The sequence below is a fragment of the Tamandua tetradactyla genome, chromosome 20, assembly GCF_023851605.1.
Source record: "Tamandua tetradactyla isolate mTamTet1 chromosome 20, mTamTet1.pri, whole genome shotgun sequence".
NCBI classification, from domain to species: domain Eukaryota; kingdom Metazoa; phylum Chordata; class Mammalia; order Pilosa; family Myrmecophagidae; genus Tamandua; species Tamandua tetradactyla.
The window spans coordinates 11,829,784-11,848,004 of NC_135346.1; the positions used below are offsets into that span (position 1 = coordinate 11,829,784).

The 18,221-nt window shown below is 38.7% G+C and overlaps 1 protein-coding gene across 3 annotated transcripts in view; it reads right to left on the reverse strand.

The window, feature by feature from the left end:
* AFF4 (ALF transcription elongation factor 4) overlaps positions 1 to 15,763 on the reverse strand; it is a 174,444-nt gene extending 158,681 nt beyond the window's left edge. For 2 of the 3 annotated variants that reach the window (XM_077138429.1, XM_077138427.1), the window contains exon 1: positions 15,632 to 15,762. The gene's annotated coding sequence lies outside the window, so the exon portion shown is untranslated. Of the gene's footprint in view, positions 1 to 15,631 lie in introns of all 3 variants that reach the window. The other variant, XM_077138428.1, reaches the window with a different exon arrangement.
* Between the last annotated feature and the right edge of the window lie 2,458 nt (positions 15,764 to 18,221).

Below are 18,221 nucleotides of genomic sequence, written 5' to 3' on the forward strand. Positions count from 1 at the left end.
CAGATTCCTTGTCTAGGATGTTAAGCCTGGAATCAAGAAAGGACTGGGCTAGTCTCTATTAGCTAGAACCCCAAGACGTAAAATTTGGGAGCTTATAGAAGCCATATTTTTCATTTAAAGAAAGCTGGTCTACAGCGAGAGAGGCAGCATATCTACAGAAAAAAACGAAAAAGAGAGCGTTCCAATGGTGTTTCAGAATCCCTGGTGAATCCTTGTCCTTCCAAGACTTGGCAATTCCGTATAGCCAGATCTTTCCAATAAATCCACTCCTGCTTCAGGTTGTTGACAAGGTTTCTGTCATTTATCTCTAAAAGAGTTGTAATACGGAAATTGGAAAGGAAAGAAGAATTGTAGTAATGGATCCTAAAATGGGCAACTGGCTGAATCAAGTTCAGCTAGGAAATAAGAATGCCCAGTCTTGGTCTGGAAAAATGTCAGTTCTTGTTTGTAAAAACGTATGCCTCAAGATTCAGACCATGCGCCTACAGAACTGAAATATTAGAAGCATAGCAAAACATATCATGCTTTTGGCTACTTCTTGTACTATTCTATTCCATGCTGTCAGACAGCATTCCATTCCAGGTAGCCTCACCGAAAAACAGAAAAGAGTAAGAAAATTATCAACTTCTGATGAGGAAAACCCTGCAAGAAAAACAGATTGCTATTTGGGCCAGTTAGTCACATGTCATTGATATACTGCAAAAGCTGAATTCTATATCAATACTCTATAAATAAAAATATTAAATAAACACCTTGTAATTGTTCAAACCTTAAGGCAATACCCAGAGCCAAATATAAACATAAGGCAGGGGTCAACAAATATTTTCTGTAAAGTGCCAGACAATAAATATTTCTGGCTCTGCGGTCCATGGAGTCACAACTACTCAACTCTCCCTTTACAGCAGTGAAAGTAGTGATAACAATACATAAACAAATGGGTGTGGTTGTCTGTTGCTTCAATAAAACTTTATTTATGGACATTGAAATATGAATTTCATGGCATTTTCACATGCCATAAAATATTATTCTTTTTTCCTCTACCTTTTAAAAATGCAAAAAACCATTCTTAGTCTGCAAGAAGTACAAAAACAGGCTGCATTTGGCTTGCTGATTTTAGTTTCCTGAATCTTGTGCTACAACAACAACATAGAATTAGCCTTCCCAAACTCCTCCCCAAATTTCCTCTTTGTTAACTTTAACATGTAACATAAAAAAACTACAGATTGGGCGGGCCGCGGTGGCTCAGCGGGCAAAGTGCTTGCCTGCTATGCCGGAGGACCTCGGTTCGATTCCCGGCCCCAGCCCATGTAACAAAAACGGAGAAACAGAATACAATAAAACAAGAAAATGTTTAAAGATGTTTCCCTTTCTTCCTTCCTTCCTTCCTTCTCTCTGTCTTTCCTTTAAAAAAAAAAAAAAAAAAAAAAACTACAGATGAAAAAACTCCTCTCAATGGACAGAAGTGAAAATCTGTAGATTGGCTAACCAAAGAATTCACTTCATTTGCAAAGAAGTGAGTCAACAAATAAAGTCCCATGTAATTTACTGGTTCTATAATTTACCTTAAACTGTGCCTGTCCAGTATGATATGGTATATGATTTGGAACAATGATAACTCCCCTACCCTGGTAAGAGCTGTACTTGAGTTATTTTTTTCCCCCACCAATTTGTTATGTTACGTTGGGGATGATCAAATTTAGTATTTAAACTATAATTTTCAGGTTTGTGAAAAAGTTTATCCAGGCCTGAAACAAAGGCCTTAAAAGTCTGAACTCAGAGAACAGTAGTGCTCTTTGGATGTAGAAGCTAGTTATGAATTCGGGTTGTCTCCCTTAGAAGAAGTAAGAGTGTCTGCTGGTGTTTATAAATAGCTAAGATTATGTCAAACAAAAAATATTTAATACATATTTGGGGGAAGGCAGAAGTGTGTGTGTGTGTTTATGTACTAAACAGCTACGTGATGAATAAGATGAGTAACTAGGTTTCAGAGTACTCTTTACTACACTTCTCCCCTGGGATATTCCAGCTAGGGCATGTTATTACAATTTAGAACCCTAGTGAAAGTTTAAGGTCCAAAAGTGCACGTATAACCTAATGAGTCCCTTTCCTGTGGTTTGGAACTACAAAGTAAGGATAGTCTCTCTCTGAAGGCAGAAGATATTAGATTTAAAACTCAGGAGATCAAAGAACTTCATCAAGAAAGTAGAAAGACAGCCTTCACAATGGGAGACAATATTTGGAAATGATATATCAGATAAAGGTCTAGTATCCAGAATTTATAAAGAGATTGTTCATCTCAACAACAAAAAGACAGCCAACCCAATTACAAAATGGGAAAAAGACTTGAACAGACACCTCTCAGAAGAGGAAATACGGATGGCCAAGAGGCACATGAAGAGATGCTCAATGTCCCTGGCCATTAGAGAAATGCAAATCAAAACCACAATGAGATATCATCTCACACCCACCAGAATGGCCATTATCAACAAAACAGAAAATGACAAGTGCTGGAGAGGATGCGGAGAAAGAGGCACACTTATCCACTGTTGGTGGGAATGTCAAAGGGTGCAACCACTGTGGAAGGCAGTTTGGCGGTTCCTCAAAAAGCTGAATATAGAATTGCCATACGACCCAGCAATACCATTGCTAGGTATCTACTCAAAGGACTTAAGGGCAAAGACACAAACGGACATTTGCACACCAATGTTTATAGCAGCATTATTTACAATTGCAAAGAGATGGAAACAGCCAAAATCTCCATCAACAGAAGAGTGGCTAAACAAACTGTGGTATATACATACGATGGAATATTATGCAGCTTTAAGACAAGATAAACTTATGAACCATGTAATAACATGGATGGACCTAGAGAATATTATGCTGAGTGAATCCAGCCAAAAACTAAAGGACAAATACTGTATGGTCCCACTGATGTGAACGGACATTCGAGAATAAACTTGAAATATGTCATTGGTAACAGAGTTCAGCAGGAGTTAGAAACAGGGTAAGACAATGGGTAATTGAAGCTGAAGGGATACAGACTGTGCAACAGGACTAGATACAAAAACTCAAAAATGGACAGCACAATAATACCTAATTGTAAAGTAATCATGTTAAAACACTGAATGAAGCTGCATCTGAGCTATAGGTTTTTGTTTTGTTTTGTTTTGTTTTGTTTTGATTTTACTATTATTACTTTTATTTTTTTCTCTATATTAACATTCTATATCTTTTTCGGTTATGTTGCTAGTTCTTCTAAACCAATGCAAATGTACTAAGAAATGATGATCATGCATCTATGTGATGATGTTAAGAATTAATGATTGCATGTGTAGAATGGTATGATCTCTAAATGTTGGGTTAATTTCTTTTTTTCCGTTAATTAAAAAAAAAAAAGAGAGAAGGGATAATTGGAGATGAAGGGATACAGACTGTACAACGGGACTGGATATAAAAACTCAGAAATGGACAGCACAATACTACCCAATTGTAATGCAATTATGTTAAAACACTGAATGAAGCTGCATGTGAGGTATAGGTTTTTTGCTTTTGTTTTTTTTGTTTTTTTTTCTTTCTATTATTGTTTTAATTCTTATTCTGTTGTCTTTTTATTTCTTTTTCTAAATTGATGCAAATGTACTAAGAAATGATGAATATGCAACTATGTGATGTTATTAAGAATTACTGATTGTACATGTAGATTGGAATGATTTCTAATTGTTTTGTTAATTCTTTTTTTAATTAATTAAAAAAAAATTCAACAAAAAAAAAAAAAAAAAAAAAAAAAAAAAAAACTCAGGAGATATTATCAAGTGCTGAAGTTGGTCTGCAGCAAGAGAACTAACTGAACACACAAACAGTATCTCAGATGAGAGACAGAGATACTCCTAACCACATTTGAGCCTCTTGATCCAGCTGTTCCTGAGTTCTAGCTCTCCTCCCGTGGCTTGACTGGTAAACTCGTTCTTGGAATTCATGTTCCCATAAATTCCTTTTCTGCTTAAGTTATGTGTGTGTTACTCTTCTAAGAAAAACAAAATGCCTATCAGATAATCTAAAGGAGGTATTCAGTTGGATGTAGAGTCCTGGTGTTCATGAAACACTTAGTGATGGTAGCTAAGGAAATGCCAAATGGATGAGATCACCCAAAAGAGTGAAATGAGAAGGCCTAGGCTAAAATCCAGAAACTACCAATATCAAGGGATTAGCAGAGTAAATAGAGTCTGCAAAGGAGCATCAAATAGGAAAAAAGCCTGGAAAGATGGTGAGTCAGAATGGTCAAGGAAGAAAACAACATCGAGGTGAAAACAGTAGCGATTGTAGAGGTAAAGGACCAAGCAATAACCATTCAATTATTTGGCAATATGGAAGACACAGGTAGCCTTGGTCAGAGCAAATGGGATAGAAACTTTGGTTATTTATGTGACACCTGAGACTCAGAGTTAGAGCTCTGAAACTATGAAAGTCAGCAGTACCCCATACAGGATTGTTTAAAAAGTTGAAAAGTGATAAGATTTCAATTAGAGATATGAAATGAAGCTGATCTAGTTAGGACTAAGGTAGATTCAGAATACCAGGTACCATACCCCTTACCCCTCCCTTTCATTGATCACTAGCATTTCAAACTAAATTTATTTTAACATTTATTCCCCCTATTATTTATTTTTATTCCATATGCTCTACTCGCCTGTTGACAAGGTAGATAAAAGTGAGTTCGTTTGTTCACATTTTTCAAGCATACAGAAGTTAATATGTACTGTCTTAGAGCTTGGACTCTGCAAATCACTGGTGTCAAGTATTAGGTAATCACTGTATTAGATAATCACTCATATCTATGAGTTGTGGACTTTATTACTTTCATTTATTTATGCATACTCTAATGGAAGGATTCCTTGATTGAGAGCAATGAATATGAGTTTTAGGTTGGGCTTTGCTACTTACTATCTTCGTAGCTTTTGACTAGTCAGTCTATCCTTGTTAGGCCTCTGTTCTCTTGGGAAATGAAATTATGGATCTGGGTACTCTGGCTCTATCCTATTTGAGGGCCTACTTTCCTAGGTATTGAAGGATGTAGAGGAGGATAAGGCAGTGGGTTTTATTCCTGACTCCAAGCAGAAGATTCTGGGGAACTTGTAAAAAAAATGTAGATATCTAGGCTCCAGATCAGACCTAATGAATTCATAATCTGTAAGTGTAGGACCTGTGAATCTATATATTTTTTTGAAGTTTTACAGGTTATCCTGATGTAGGATTGAGAACCTTTTTTTTATTATTTTATTTTTTTAATTTTTTAATTAACTTATTTTTTTAATACGAAAAAACCCAAATAAACACAAACATTCCTATTTTGATCATTCCGTTCTACACATATAATCAATAATTCACAATATCAACACATAGTTGCATATTCATCATCATGATCATTTCTCAGAACATTTGCATCAATTCAGAAAAAGAAACAAAAAGACAACAGAAAAATAAATAAATTGAAAGCAGAAAAAAAAATTATACATACCCCTAAGTCACTAAGGAAGGTCACTGGTAAACACTAGTTGAAAAAATGTACAAGAAAAAGCTAAAGTAAAAGAACAATTAACACATTAAGGCTATTTTATAAAATAGCAGCACAGAATATGCACAGAAGAAACTCATGAATTGCTATAGATAAAATACATCAAAAAATAAATTCAGCAGGATTACAATGAACAATTAAAAGAAAATAGAGTACAATAAACCCAACTACAGTCAGAAGATAGTCCAAAGAAACACAACAAAACAAAAGCTCCTCCCCTGATGGAGCCCTAATTACACTACAATCCTTGCTTTTGAACATAGGAAAACTGCTGCATTTATAGCCAAGAATAATCACAAAGTACTTCCAGACAAACGGATAACAATCACAAGTTGCCAAGGACAACAAAACTTACTAAATTAAAATTATAGTACCTTATTGTGTTCCATCCTGCCTCACTTCTCAATATAGAAAAAAAAAAATACAGGGTAAAGGACAATATCATCCATATTTTAAAACTTCAACTTCTGTGTGAGATCAAAGGGAGAGATGTTTAGTTGGTGCAAAATTTATATTATGGGTAGCGGATTACCTAATTTAACTCGTATGGTCTGTTTAGTTGAACACCCTAAGTACAGGGAATCTTGAATAGAGCGTGAGATCCTGTTGGCTTGTCCAGGTTAGTGTGATGCTCTGATATATCCCAGAGTAATTTGGGCAGTGAATAAAGAAATATTTGCAAAGTCCCCTTGGGGGACTAGGAGAAAGGAGAAAATATTCAACCTGCCCATTTGAAGAATTTCTGATATTCTCTCAAGCAGGAGAGTCAACCAAATTAATAGACTGAGCCCTCGATCTTTAGTAAACTTATTCCTGCAAAGGACAGGTTAAGCCTACTTAAAATGATGCTTAAGAGTCACCCCAGAAAACCTCTTTTGTGGCTCAGATGTGGCATCTCTTCCTAAGCCAACTCCGCAGGTGAACACACTGCTCTCCCCCTACATGGCACATGACTCCCTGGAAATGTGGGACAGAAATCCCTGTCTCTGGAAATGTGGGACAGAAATCCCAGGATGAGTCAGGACCCAGCATCATGGGATTGAGAGAGACTTCCTGACCAAAAGGGAGAAGACAGAAACGAGACAAAATAAAGTTTCAGTGGCTAAGAGATTTCAAACAAAGTCAAGAGATTAACCTGGAAGTTATTCTTATGTATTACATAGATATGCGTTTTTAGTTTGTGGTGTGTTGAAGTGGCTGGAGGAAGTACCAGTAACTGCTGAGCCCAGAATAAGAATGAGGGCTTTAATCAGTACAGCTTAATGTAATACCTGGATACATCCCACAGCATATTAAGTAGATAATCAAAAAGTACTGGCAGGGAGTGGTGCGATGGTGGCTCAGTGGCAGAATTCTCACCTGCCATGCCAGACACCCGGGTTCGATTCCCAGCCCATGCACTCCCACACACCCACCAAATTCAACAAATGGTGCTGCAATAACGGGCTACTCATATATCTACCATACCACATACCCCCCCCCCAAAAAAAAAAGTATTGGCAAAGTCCCTTGAGGAATGGGAGAAAAAAAAATATGGAACTATTAAATTTACCATCAGGGAATCCCCCTGATACTGTGTCAAATTTTAGGGACACTCAAATCTATAGGTCATGCCCTTGATCGTGAGGCCTACTCTTGTGAAGCTTATGTAGGTAGTGGAGAAGCTTAGACTACCTATAGGCATGCCTAAGAGTTACTTCTGGAGGACCTCTGTTGTTGCTCAGATGTGGGCTCTCTCTCTAAGCCCAACTTTGTAAGTGAAATCATTGCCCTCCCCACTACGTGAGACATGATATCCAGGGGTGAAAGTCTTCCTGGCAATGTAGGAGATGACTCCCAGGGATGAATCCAGACCTGGCACCAGGAGATCAACAATTTCATCCTGACCAAAGGGGGAAAAAGTGTAATTAATAAAGTATCAGTGACAGAGAGAGTTCAAATAGAGTCGAGATGCTACTCTGGAGGATGCTCTTATACAAGCTTCAGTTAGACCTTGCAACCTATCATAACTTGCCAAATCCCAACCAGAACCATTCCAGCCAATCCTAAAGAACACCTAGGACAATATGTAAGACTCCACAAGGGATCCATGCACTAGAGTAACTTTCCAGAAACCTATAATCTCCAGATGAGTCCTTGAACCAGACAAATGCTGAAACCTAGAGGGCCCAGGCTCTCCAGAACATTAGCTAGTTTCATCTCCCTAACACCCCTAAAGTGAGGGATAGAAAGATCAAAGGTGATGGTGGAGTTATACAGAGAAGACAGGATTTAACAAATGAATGATTGCTGAATCCTTAAATTGATATCTCTTCTAGTCTTCAGTATCTCAGAGCAGCTGGAAGCAAACCTAAAATTGTGGAATTGTAGCTCATGCCAAACTCTGAAATCTGGTCTATAACTAATTGTGGTGCTGTGCTTTGAAATGTACTGCTTTTTTGTATATATGTTATTGAGCTGGTATGAAAGGATGTATGTCCCCTAGAAAAGCCATATTTTAATCAAAATCCCATTTCATAAAAGTAGAATAATCCCTATTCAATACTGTATATTTGGATCTGTAATTAGATGTTCTCCCTGGAGATGTAACCCAATCGAGAGTGGTTGTTAAACTGGATTAGGTGACAACATGTCTCCACCCATTTGGGTGGGTCCTGATAAATTTCTGGAGTCCTATAAAAAAGGAAACATTTTGGAGAATGAAGGAGATTCGGAGAGAGCAGAGAATGCTGCAGCAACATGAAGCAGAGAGTCCACGAGCCAGAGACCTTTGGAGATGAAGAAGGAAAATGCCTCCCGGGGAGCTTCAAGAAACCGGAAGCCAGGAGAGAAAGATAGCAGATGATGCCATGTTCTCCATGTGCCGTTTCAGCTGAGAAAGAAGCCCTGACTGTGTTCACCATGTGCCTTCTCACTTGAGAGAGAGATCGGCCTTCTTGAATCAAGGTATCTTTCCTGGAAGCCTGTGACTGGACATTTCTATAGACTTGTTTAATTGGGACATTTTCTTGGCTTTAGAACTGTAAACCAGGAACTTTTTAAATTCCCTTTTTTAAAAGCCATTCGATTTCTCGTATATTGCATTCTGGCAGCTAGCAAACTAGAACAGTTATTTTTCACAAAAAAGAAAAAAAAGTCAATCGTGATGAGAAAAAAAATTTCTTCCTTCTAGCCTCCTATATTCTGTAGCAGCTAGAAGGAAAAATCTGAAAGGATCATATGGTACTCATGACAAACTCTGGGATCTGCCCTGTAACCACCTGTTGAAAAGTGCTTTGAAAATTATTGCTTTTTTCTTTCTTTGCTTTGTATATATGTTATATTATATACTTAAAAAGTTAAAAAAAAAAGTATGCATAAATAATAGGGGGAGAGGGAGTAAAATAAATTGGACAGATTGAAATACTAGTGGCCAATGAGAAGGAGGGGTAAAGGGTATGGTATTTATGAGTTTTTTTCTTTTTTCTTTTTCTGGAATGATGCAAATATTTTTAAAATGAGCATGGTGATGAATACACACTATGTGATGATATTGTAAGCCACTGATTGTATACCATGTATAGACTGTATGTATATGAAGACTTGTCAGTAAAAACACAAAAGAAAAAAGAAAATGAGCAAGTGGGATTAAAAAACCAGGCTGACAGTTTAAAAGTGAATAGAAAGTACACAGTAATACCTATAACATATTATTGCCATTAAACAAACTAACAAAAAAAAAAAAACCAAAGCATGAATAGAAGCAAACTTTTAGATATAATCATTAGTTTATAAGAAATACAGGGGACAAAGGAACATACTAAATGAAACCTCAGGGATACAATCAACACAATCCAGACTGTGAGTAATCCCATAGGTCAAAAGACCTGGGTTTCATCAACCAAGTGCATGGGAGCCACAATAACAAAAAAATGGAGCAGAATCCAGAGATTAAAAGAGAGTTAAACAAAAGGACAAATACTGTGTGGTCTCACTAACATGAACTAATATTAATGAGTGAACCTGAAGAATTTCAGTTTAGAACACAGGTTATCAGGAGATAAAAATAGGGTGGAGATCGAGTATTTGATTCTGAAGGGATATAGACTGTGCAACAGGACTAACTGTAAAAATTCAGAAACGGATAGCACAATACCACCTGACTGTATCACAATAATATAATTATACTAAATATAGCTGAATGTGAGCATGATAGGAGAGGGGCTGGGGGCATGTAGGAAACCAGAAGGAAATACAGAGGATAAAGACTGACGTGGTATAATTTAGGAATGCCTAGAGTGTACAATGATAGTGATTAAATGTACAAATTAAAAAATGTTTTTGCATGAGGAAGAACAAAGGAATGTCAGTATTACAGGGTGTTGAAAATAGATGGTATATGGGAAAATATACACACAATGCAAGCTAGAGTCTATAGTCAATGGTAACATTGTAATACGCTACCACTGAATGTAACAAAGGCAGTATGCCAAAACTAAACCTCAACAAGAGGAGGGACTCGGAAAGGGGTATGGATTCTTTATAGAAGAAAAGGAAATGTCTTCGGATAGAATATGGTGGCAAAGGCATGTCAATATACTTAGGCTGGATTGTATCATGTGTGAATACAGCTATTTAACAATGAACAGGGAGAAACAAGTGCTAGAGAAAATGTGGAGAAAGAGATGCATCTGTTCACTGTCAGTAGGGAAATGAGAGGTGCAACCCCTTGGAGGGCAGTGTGGTGGTTCTACAAGAGGCTAGGGGTGAGTTTGTTACAAGATCCTTAAACCCTGTTGCTCAGTATATACCTGGAGGAGCTGAGTGTGGGGACAAAAATGGACATTTGCACACTAGTGTTTCTGCTGGCAGTGTTCATGATCCACAATAAAAGGAGGCGGCCTAAGGGTTCAATGACTGAGGAATGGAAACAGGAACTACAGTGTACACATGCAATGGACTACTGAGCTGCTGAAAAACTTCAACTTCTGTGTGAGACTAAAGGGAGAGATATGTACTTGGCGCAAAATGTATTTTTTGGGTAGTGCATTTCCTAATTTAACTTGTATGGTCAGTTTAATTGCAAAATCCCCTTGGGGGAATAGGGAGAAAGGGAGTAATAGTCAACTTCCCCATCTGAAGAATTTCTGATATTCTCGCAAGCAGTGGAGACAACCAAATCAATAGGCATAGCCCTTGATCTTGGGGTTTGCCCCTATAAAACTTATCCTTGCAAAGGATAGGTTAAGCCAACTTAAAAGTATGCCTAAGTGTCACCCGAAGAGAACCTCTTTTGTTGCTCAGATGTGGCCTCTCTCTCTCTCTCTAAGTCAACATGACACATGAACTCACTGCCTTCCCCCTTCTACATGGGACAGGACTCTCAGGGGTGTAAATCTCCACGGCAACATGGGACAGAACTCCCGGGATGAGCCAGAACCCGGCATCAAAGGATTGAGAAAATCTCCTCAACCAAAAGGAGAAAGAGAGAAATGAGACAAAATAAAGTTCCAGTGGCTGAGAGATTTCAGAGTCAAGAGGTTATCCTGGAGGTTATTCTTACGCATTATACAGACATCCCCTTTTCAGTTTATGGTATTGGAGTGGCCAGAGGGAAGTACCTGAAAATGTAGAGCTGTGTTCCAGCAGCCTTGTTTCTTGAAGATGACTGTATAATGATATAGCTTTTACAATGTGACTGTGTGATTGTGAAAACCTTGTGTCTGATGCTCCTTTTATCTAGGGTATGGACAGATGAGTACAAGACATGGATTAAAAAAACAAATAACAGGGGGAACAAAGGTGAAAATAAATTGAGTAGATTAAAATATTAGTTGTCAAGGAGAGGGTCGTTAGGAATATGGTATGTATGAATTTTTCCTTTTTTCTTTCTTTTTCTAGAGCAATGCAAATGTTCAAAAAAATGATCATGGTAATGAATATACTACGTGATGATATTGTGCACCATTGATTGTACACCATGTATGGAATGTTTGTATGTCAATAACGTCTGTATGTTAAATCGTTACAATAAAAATATGATAAAAAAAAGAAAAGAGGGTTAAAAGAGAGAGAGAAAAAACACTGAAATCGACCAATGCATTGTATGGGACTTATTTTGGAACCTGATTCACATATATTGTAAAGACAAAACAAAAACCGTACTTGGGGAAATTTTGAACACTGAATATTTGACAGTACGGAATTAGTGTTACTATTTTAGCATAAAATATTATGATTGTTTTAATCCTTATCTTTTAGAGACATATAATAAAATATGTAACAGTCTTTCTTTTATTAGTCAGTGTTCCCTGATACATTATGCTCCATGTCACCCAACAGGCTATATAGTCACATATTAGCTGCATAATAAATAATTTAAAGAGATACAAAGTGATGCAGGGATTCAAAGGAGGGAGGTCACAGTTGGGGTAAGGTGGGAAATTAGACAAAATTTTAGAAAGGCAATGGCATTTGCACTGGACCTCAAAAGACAGTGAAATTTTGACAGAGAGGGAGCAAGAGAAAAAAAATGGAAGAAAAGGCAGCAATGACAATGAGACAGGAAGGCCTATCTATGCAGAATATTGATCTGTACTCACCTCTTCATAAAATTGTTCCTTTCCCACTGATAAAATGAGAAGTAAAAGTAAAAAGGCAGCTCTAAATTGGCAAAGGCCTCAGAGTGCCATCCCAGCCTAAAGCAGCCCCAAGCCAAGGAGCCCGGTTCCAAAACAGATGGTAATAACCTCTGGATTGAGAAACCATACTAACTTACAGGACAACATATTCAAATCAGTCCCTAATTTTTATTTCCCTACACAACTGTGAGAAAAGTCGTTCTTTTACCTGTACTACAAAACAATGATCAAAAATAATCAGTTTTTACTATCCACTAACAAGCTGCGTCTCTCTGCCTAAAAGCCACCACCATGGTTCATAAGGTACTCCAAGAGGGATAAAGTTACTTGAAGTGCCTTCTCTTAGAACTTTCCTCAGGTTACAGATTTTTAAATAAGGTAAAGCTTATAAATCAGGTAGACCGTAAATAATATTCTTCCCTCAAAACATAGGATTAATATGTAGTCTCAATATGAAACTGTTTTGGAATATTTCAGAGATGAATCTATAGTTCTAATATTTCTGAACTTCTAAAAATTTCAGATTATATCAGTGAAAATGAATCTCAAGACAAACAGAAATGCAGATGATCAGCCCAAACACAGTAACTACAATGTTTCTTACTGCCCTCTTCCTTGAACTTAGAATATCACTTCAAATAACCAAGATGGGCAGAGTTACTACAAGCAGAGGTGTTTTTCTTACCCTAAAAGAAAATGCAGCAAGGTAACAGATCAGGTTAGCTTTAAGCAGTCTTTAGTCATTGACTACACATTATTTCACAATAACTGAGACTGGCAAACACCCTCCCAGAAATCAAATACAATTGTTCCAACTAATCAGAGAAAATGAAAAAAAGGAATGGATAAAACATAATGAGGCTTGGGGTTTCAAAAGCTGGAAATTTTTATATTACATAGGAAAGTTTTTATAGTAAGGCAGATATCTATGTAACAGAACTAATATAAAAATAAAATCTAAGCCAATAATTTTTAAAATACATACTGCACTTCTGGGTCATTATCCAGGTATGTCCTCAATACTAAACTCCTCTTTGATTTTATTAAAAATACTACAAAGAAAAGGGAAAGCCTCATACATTTTGGATCAGTAGATGGCCACAAAAGAAGAAATACCTGTTTTCTTTGTTTCTCTCAAGTACATGTAAAACCACTGCATTTGCCTTAGCCCCTCAAAATAAAGTAAGATAAATAACTTTTACAAGACGTCATCTTCTGTCATGTTCTAATTGATACTCACTTCTTTCCCCTTCAAATACTAACCATTTGCTCTTGCAGCTTTCTTTAGATTACCCTTTTGTGAAATAACTTGACAGTAATAATTTCAGTTTCAAAACATTATCACATAAATGTATAAAATTTTATAAAATACTGGGGAGTATATAAAGAGGAATGAGTATGATATGGTCCTTGCTCTAAAGACACTAAAACAGATGGAAATACTAGTGGTCAATGAGAGGGCCAAGTAAGGGGTATGGTATGTATGAGTTTTTTCTTTTTCCTTTTTATTTCTTTTTCTGGAGTGATGCAAATGTTCTAAAAAAAATGATCATGGTAATGAATACAAACTATGTGAAGATATTGTGAGCCACTGATTGTACACCATATATGGAACGTATGTCTGTGAAGATTTGTCAAAAAAATTTTTTTTAAATAAAAACACTACAACAGACCTGAATGAAAACTATAATACAAAATGGAATGTAATAACTGTTGCAAAGGGAGTACAATAACTCAAGAGCAGAAAGAAAGAATGTAGTCATCTGAAAACTAAAAAGTGAATCTGAACAAAAAGATTCTATCTTTAAGGATACTTAATTACACTTCACTACACACTACCTACTGCCCCTCTCCCCCCAAATTGCACACCACCTGTCAATTACCACAAGTAAGGTTTTTTTGTTCTTTTTTTTTAACCAAACAGAAAGGGTCTGGTCATTCACAGCCACCCTATCTTGTCCCCTCTTGAAGCAAAGTTTTAAAATTTTAAAGTTTACCTACTGTTCCTACAGAGCTAACAAAAACCAGTCATAAGCCTGCCAATGACCACAAACCGAATGCTAGTAGAAAAAAATTTTGAGTGTCCAGGTTTTCAATAAGTTAATAAAAAATAATTGTGGCGTTTTTGATGTTTGGTGACTGAAAAGTGATAAATTTAAAGAAGCCAGCTTTGTGGAAAACCCAGTGGCCACTTGCCAACACTTCTTTATGCACACAGGAAGAAAGATGATTCTAGGCATACTTATAGGTCACCAAGGCTCTTTATCAAATCCCAAATTAATAAAGTTCTCATAAATATTTCAGTTTTGACGAGTTCAAGGACATTTAAATAAAGGAGACAATTTACAAAACTTCGCAGAATCAATAAGGAAATAAAGTTTTGAGCTTTTAACATGAGTCCCCAAAAAGAGCACACATTTTAAATGTCACGTTTACAAACAGCTTATTCACAGGCACCTATAGTTTAAATTCCTTCAAGAAAAAATACTGATCGCTGTAAAAACGGACTGGTTTTATCTCCATATGGCCAACATATAAACAACACAATTCTGAATTACAACTGACAAAACTACGAGAACCCTAAACCGACCTCTTCGTCTTATTTTGAACTCCATACACAGGCATTTCCAATTTGCACTTTAGACCCTCTACATATGATGTCGTTTGTGAATGAATAGGCAATAAGGATACTCCCCAAACTCCTATACTCCATGATCCATCTTCAAAGAGTGAAAGGAGCAGCAAAGTGGAAGGAACAAAGCACTGACGTCAATTACGAGATTAACCCCGAGCACAGGCAGCTGGAGTAAAGGCCTAAACATCAAAACCCGAAAATAAGCTATCGGGATAACTAGCTAACATACCTATTCAGAAGTTGTAGGGGGCATTCAGGTATTACACTCCCTCCTCACCCCCATTATTAGTCAACCCTCTTCGCCAGCCGAAGGTGGAAATTTTTCCCTTTTTTTTTTTTTCCGCAAAGAAGGGGAGGGAAGGGGGGGTGCGCAGGATCGCGAGAAGGAAAGCGAGAACTAGTTGAGTAATGATAGCCAGAATCTGGGCCTATTTTTTCTTTAACTAGAAATAATTTGAGATTGTGGACGGCATTAAAAAGTACCATTATCGGCCGATCGAATTGTAAAGGATGGACCGGATGAAGCCACGAAAGAGGAAAGGCGAAATCCCGAAAAGATTAATTTCTGGGAATTTTTATAAGGGTTGGGTTAGCCTTTTTTTTTTTCTTTTGCGGAGGGAGGGGATGGAACGCCAAGAAGAGGGGCGAAGCCGAATTAAGCAGTCGTAACCCGGTGGGTCTCTCCCGACCTCCACGAGGGCTCTCTCATCCCCGGACTGGGGTTCGGGCCCGAGCCGGGCCCACAGTCAGTCAGTACGACAGCCCGTCTCACCCCCCGTCAGTCAATACCACGGCCCGTCTCACCTCCAGTCCCGGCTCCGCTAGGCCCGAACCATTTCCCGGCTGCGGCAGCGGCAGTGCTGGGCCTGCACCTTCACTGGACGCGCATTCGAACCCGCCGAGTGGGCGGCGACGGGCTGCCAAGGGCGAGGGGCTCCGGGCGGCGGCGGCGGCGGCGACGAGGAGGCCTCGGGAAGCGAAGGCGGCGGCGGCAGCGACGCGCCTCACGCAGAACAGGCGGCGGCCCGGGCCCGCTCCATGACTGTCAGGCCGATTCCAGGATGGCTGACGGAGCAGGCGGGGGCGGGCTGGCGGAGACCTGGCACCGGGATCCCTGCCCCGTCCGCTTGGCTGCGATGGCGACGGCGGCGGCGACTGAACTCCCGCAGCCCTGACTGTGACTGACGCAGTGGCCGCGCCACCCACGTGACCAGGGCCGGGCGGGGGCGGGGCGTCACGTGACGATGACGTGCCCCTCTCGGCCGGGAGAGACTGGAGCTGTGGGCCTGCAGAATCCGGAGGTGCTCCTTGGGGACCAGCGTTGTGGCGAGGCGGCCTAGGCCGGATCCCCGGGGCTTGGCGGCCGCGTCAGGCAGGATGGGCTGGGCAGGACCCGGCCTGCACGTCCCGGCGCTCACACCCTCCTTCGCTTAGCCCATTAGTGTAGTTCGGAAAGGCGGAGCCATACCGAGCCGGAGCTGCCGGTTTGGGGGCTCAACTGAATAGGGCCCGGCCCCTGGGGCCGCGCGGCTGTGGTCGTGCCGGGGGCAGCGCTCGCCTCCGGAACCCGCCGAACCCTGCAGCTCCCTCCAGGCCTGCTTCCCGGAGCTGATACCGAATTCCTGAGAAAGCTGAAAGTGGCAGGAAACTTGTGCCATTATTCAGCTTAGAAACGCGCTTGAACTTATCCCTGTCATCTGTAGATAGCCCAGCGACCCCACGAGCCCAAGCCATCCCTCGTACTTCGTCGTCTGAGTGTTTTCTGTCACTAGTTCTTCAGAATATCATTTTGCACACTTTTGTCATCCACCTCTTCACATTTTATTGGTCAGAACAAGGCGTAATTTGAGAGTTAAGTATAAACCGGAAAGGATTTTCAAAGAATCCCATAGAACCTGGTGCGGTAATTGTCCAGAGACCACCTTTAGTTCATGATGTGAAAGACAGTTCCTTAACATCTGCTTCTTACCTGGTTTTTTTTTTGTTTGAAGAAAATTCGTGAAGTTCTGTTTATGTTCTAATTTTTAAGCAAACATTTTAAAGATTGTTTTTCATAAAATAAAAGGGTTTTGAGGTGCTTTGTAATAGATTATTATGAAGATTTTTTTATCAGCCATCAAAACCAGTAATCATAAGATTTCAAACACGTACAGAATTTTTCGTTTTTCTTAAAATTCTTAACTGCCTCCACACTATTTCTTTTAAACTTCAATCAGTTTTCATTATGTATGTGTGTGTGTGTGTGCATAAAATGAGGAAACACTCAAAATAAATTATGACAGAGTAGAGCGAGAGATAATTGCTGTTCCCATCCCTGTCCTTCAGCTATCACATTCCCAGAAACAACCACTAATTTTCTAATGTATTCTTCCCAACATATAAAATGTGTTAAAATATAGACTTTCAGTAAATATATATACACATATATGTATGCAGAGAGAGAGAGAGACTTCTTTTTGTACAAAAGATATGACACTATATATAACGTTCAGTTCTTTCCTTTTTTCACTTAAAATATGTTGGAAATTCTTCCACATCAGTACGTACAGAACTGCTTCTTTCTTCCTACAGGCAGTATATTCCATTGTGTGCAAATATGGTGATTTATTTAATTAGTCTCCTACAGATGGACATTGAAATTTGAAACCCCCACCAAGGCAGTTGACCCTAGTTCATTACCTTTGACCAAGTACAAAATACAGCCCACCTGCTCTAAACCCGCCCCTACAAAATGGACAAACCCTGTCTAATCAATAGGCACCAAGCTAATTGCCTTTCTATGTCTATAAATAATCCTTTTCCAAAAAAACCAAAAACTTCTTTTCCATCCCTAGAACCCTGAAGCTGCTTCCATCCTGGCTTCCTTTGCTGCAACAAAACTTCAGTTTCCTAATAAAATGCTAGTAGTCTGTAAACTCAACTCTGTGGGAGTAATGAAAATGTTCAAAATCCATTGTGATGACAAATGCGCAGCCATATGATGATACTGTGAACCACTAGTTGTACAATCTGGATGATTATATGATATGTGAATATATGATATAGCTCATAAAATTGCATTTAAAAAAACTTGACTCTGATTTGTCTTTCACAAAATTGTACCAATTTCATTTGCTTTCCTTGAAAATCTACCTAGGAAGATTTACAAGGCTATACTGGGGAGGAAAGAGTGGCAACAAAAAAAAAGTTATTGTCATTTTACACGATAATTTTAATTAAAGAAGTATTAAAATGCAAAAAGCAATCTTTTTTTGCTAAGATGATGCTTTTGCTTATTTTCAAATAATGTTACTTGGCTAACAGAAATGATAATGTTCTCTTTGCTCCATGAAGGATTATGCTGATTTTTCAATACAAAATAAGACCTTGCATAAGAACCAATTTGGATTCTAGC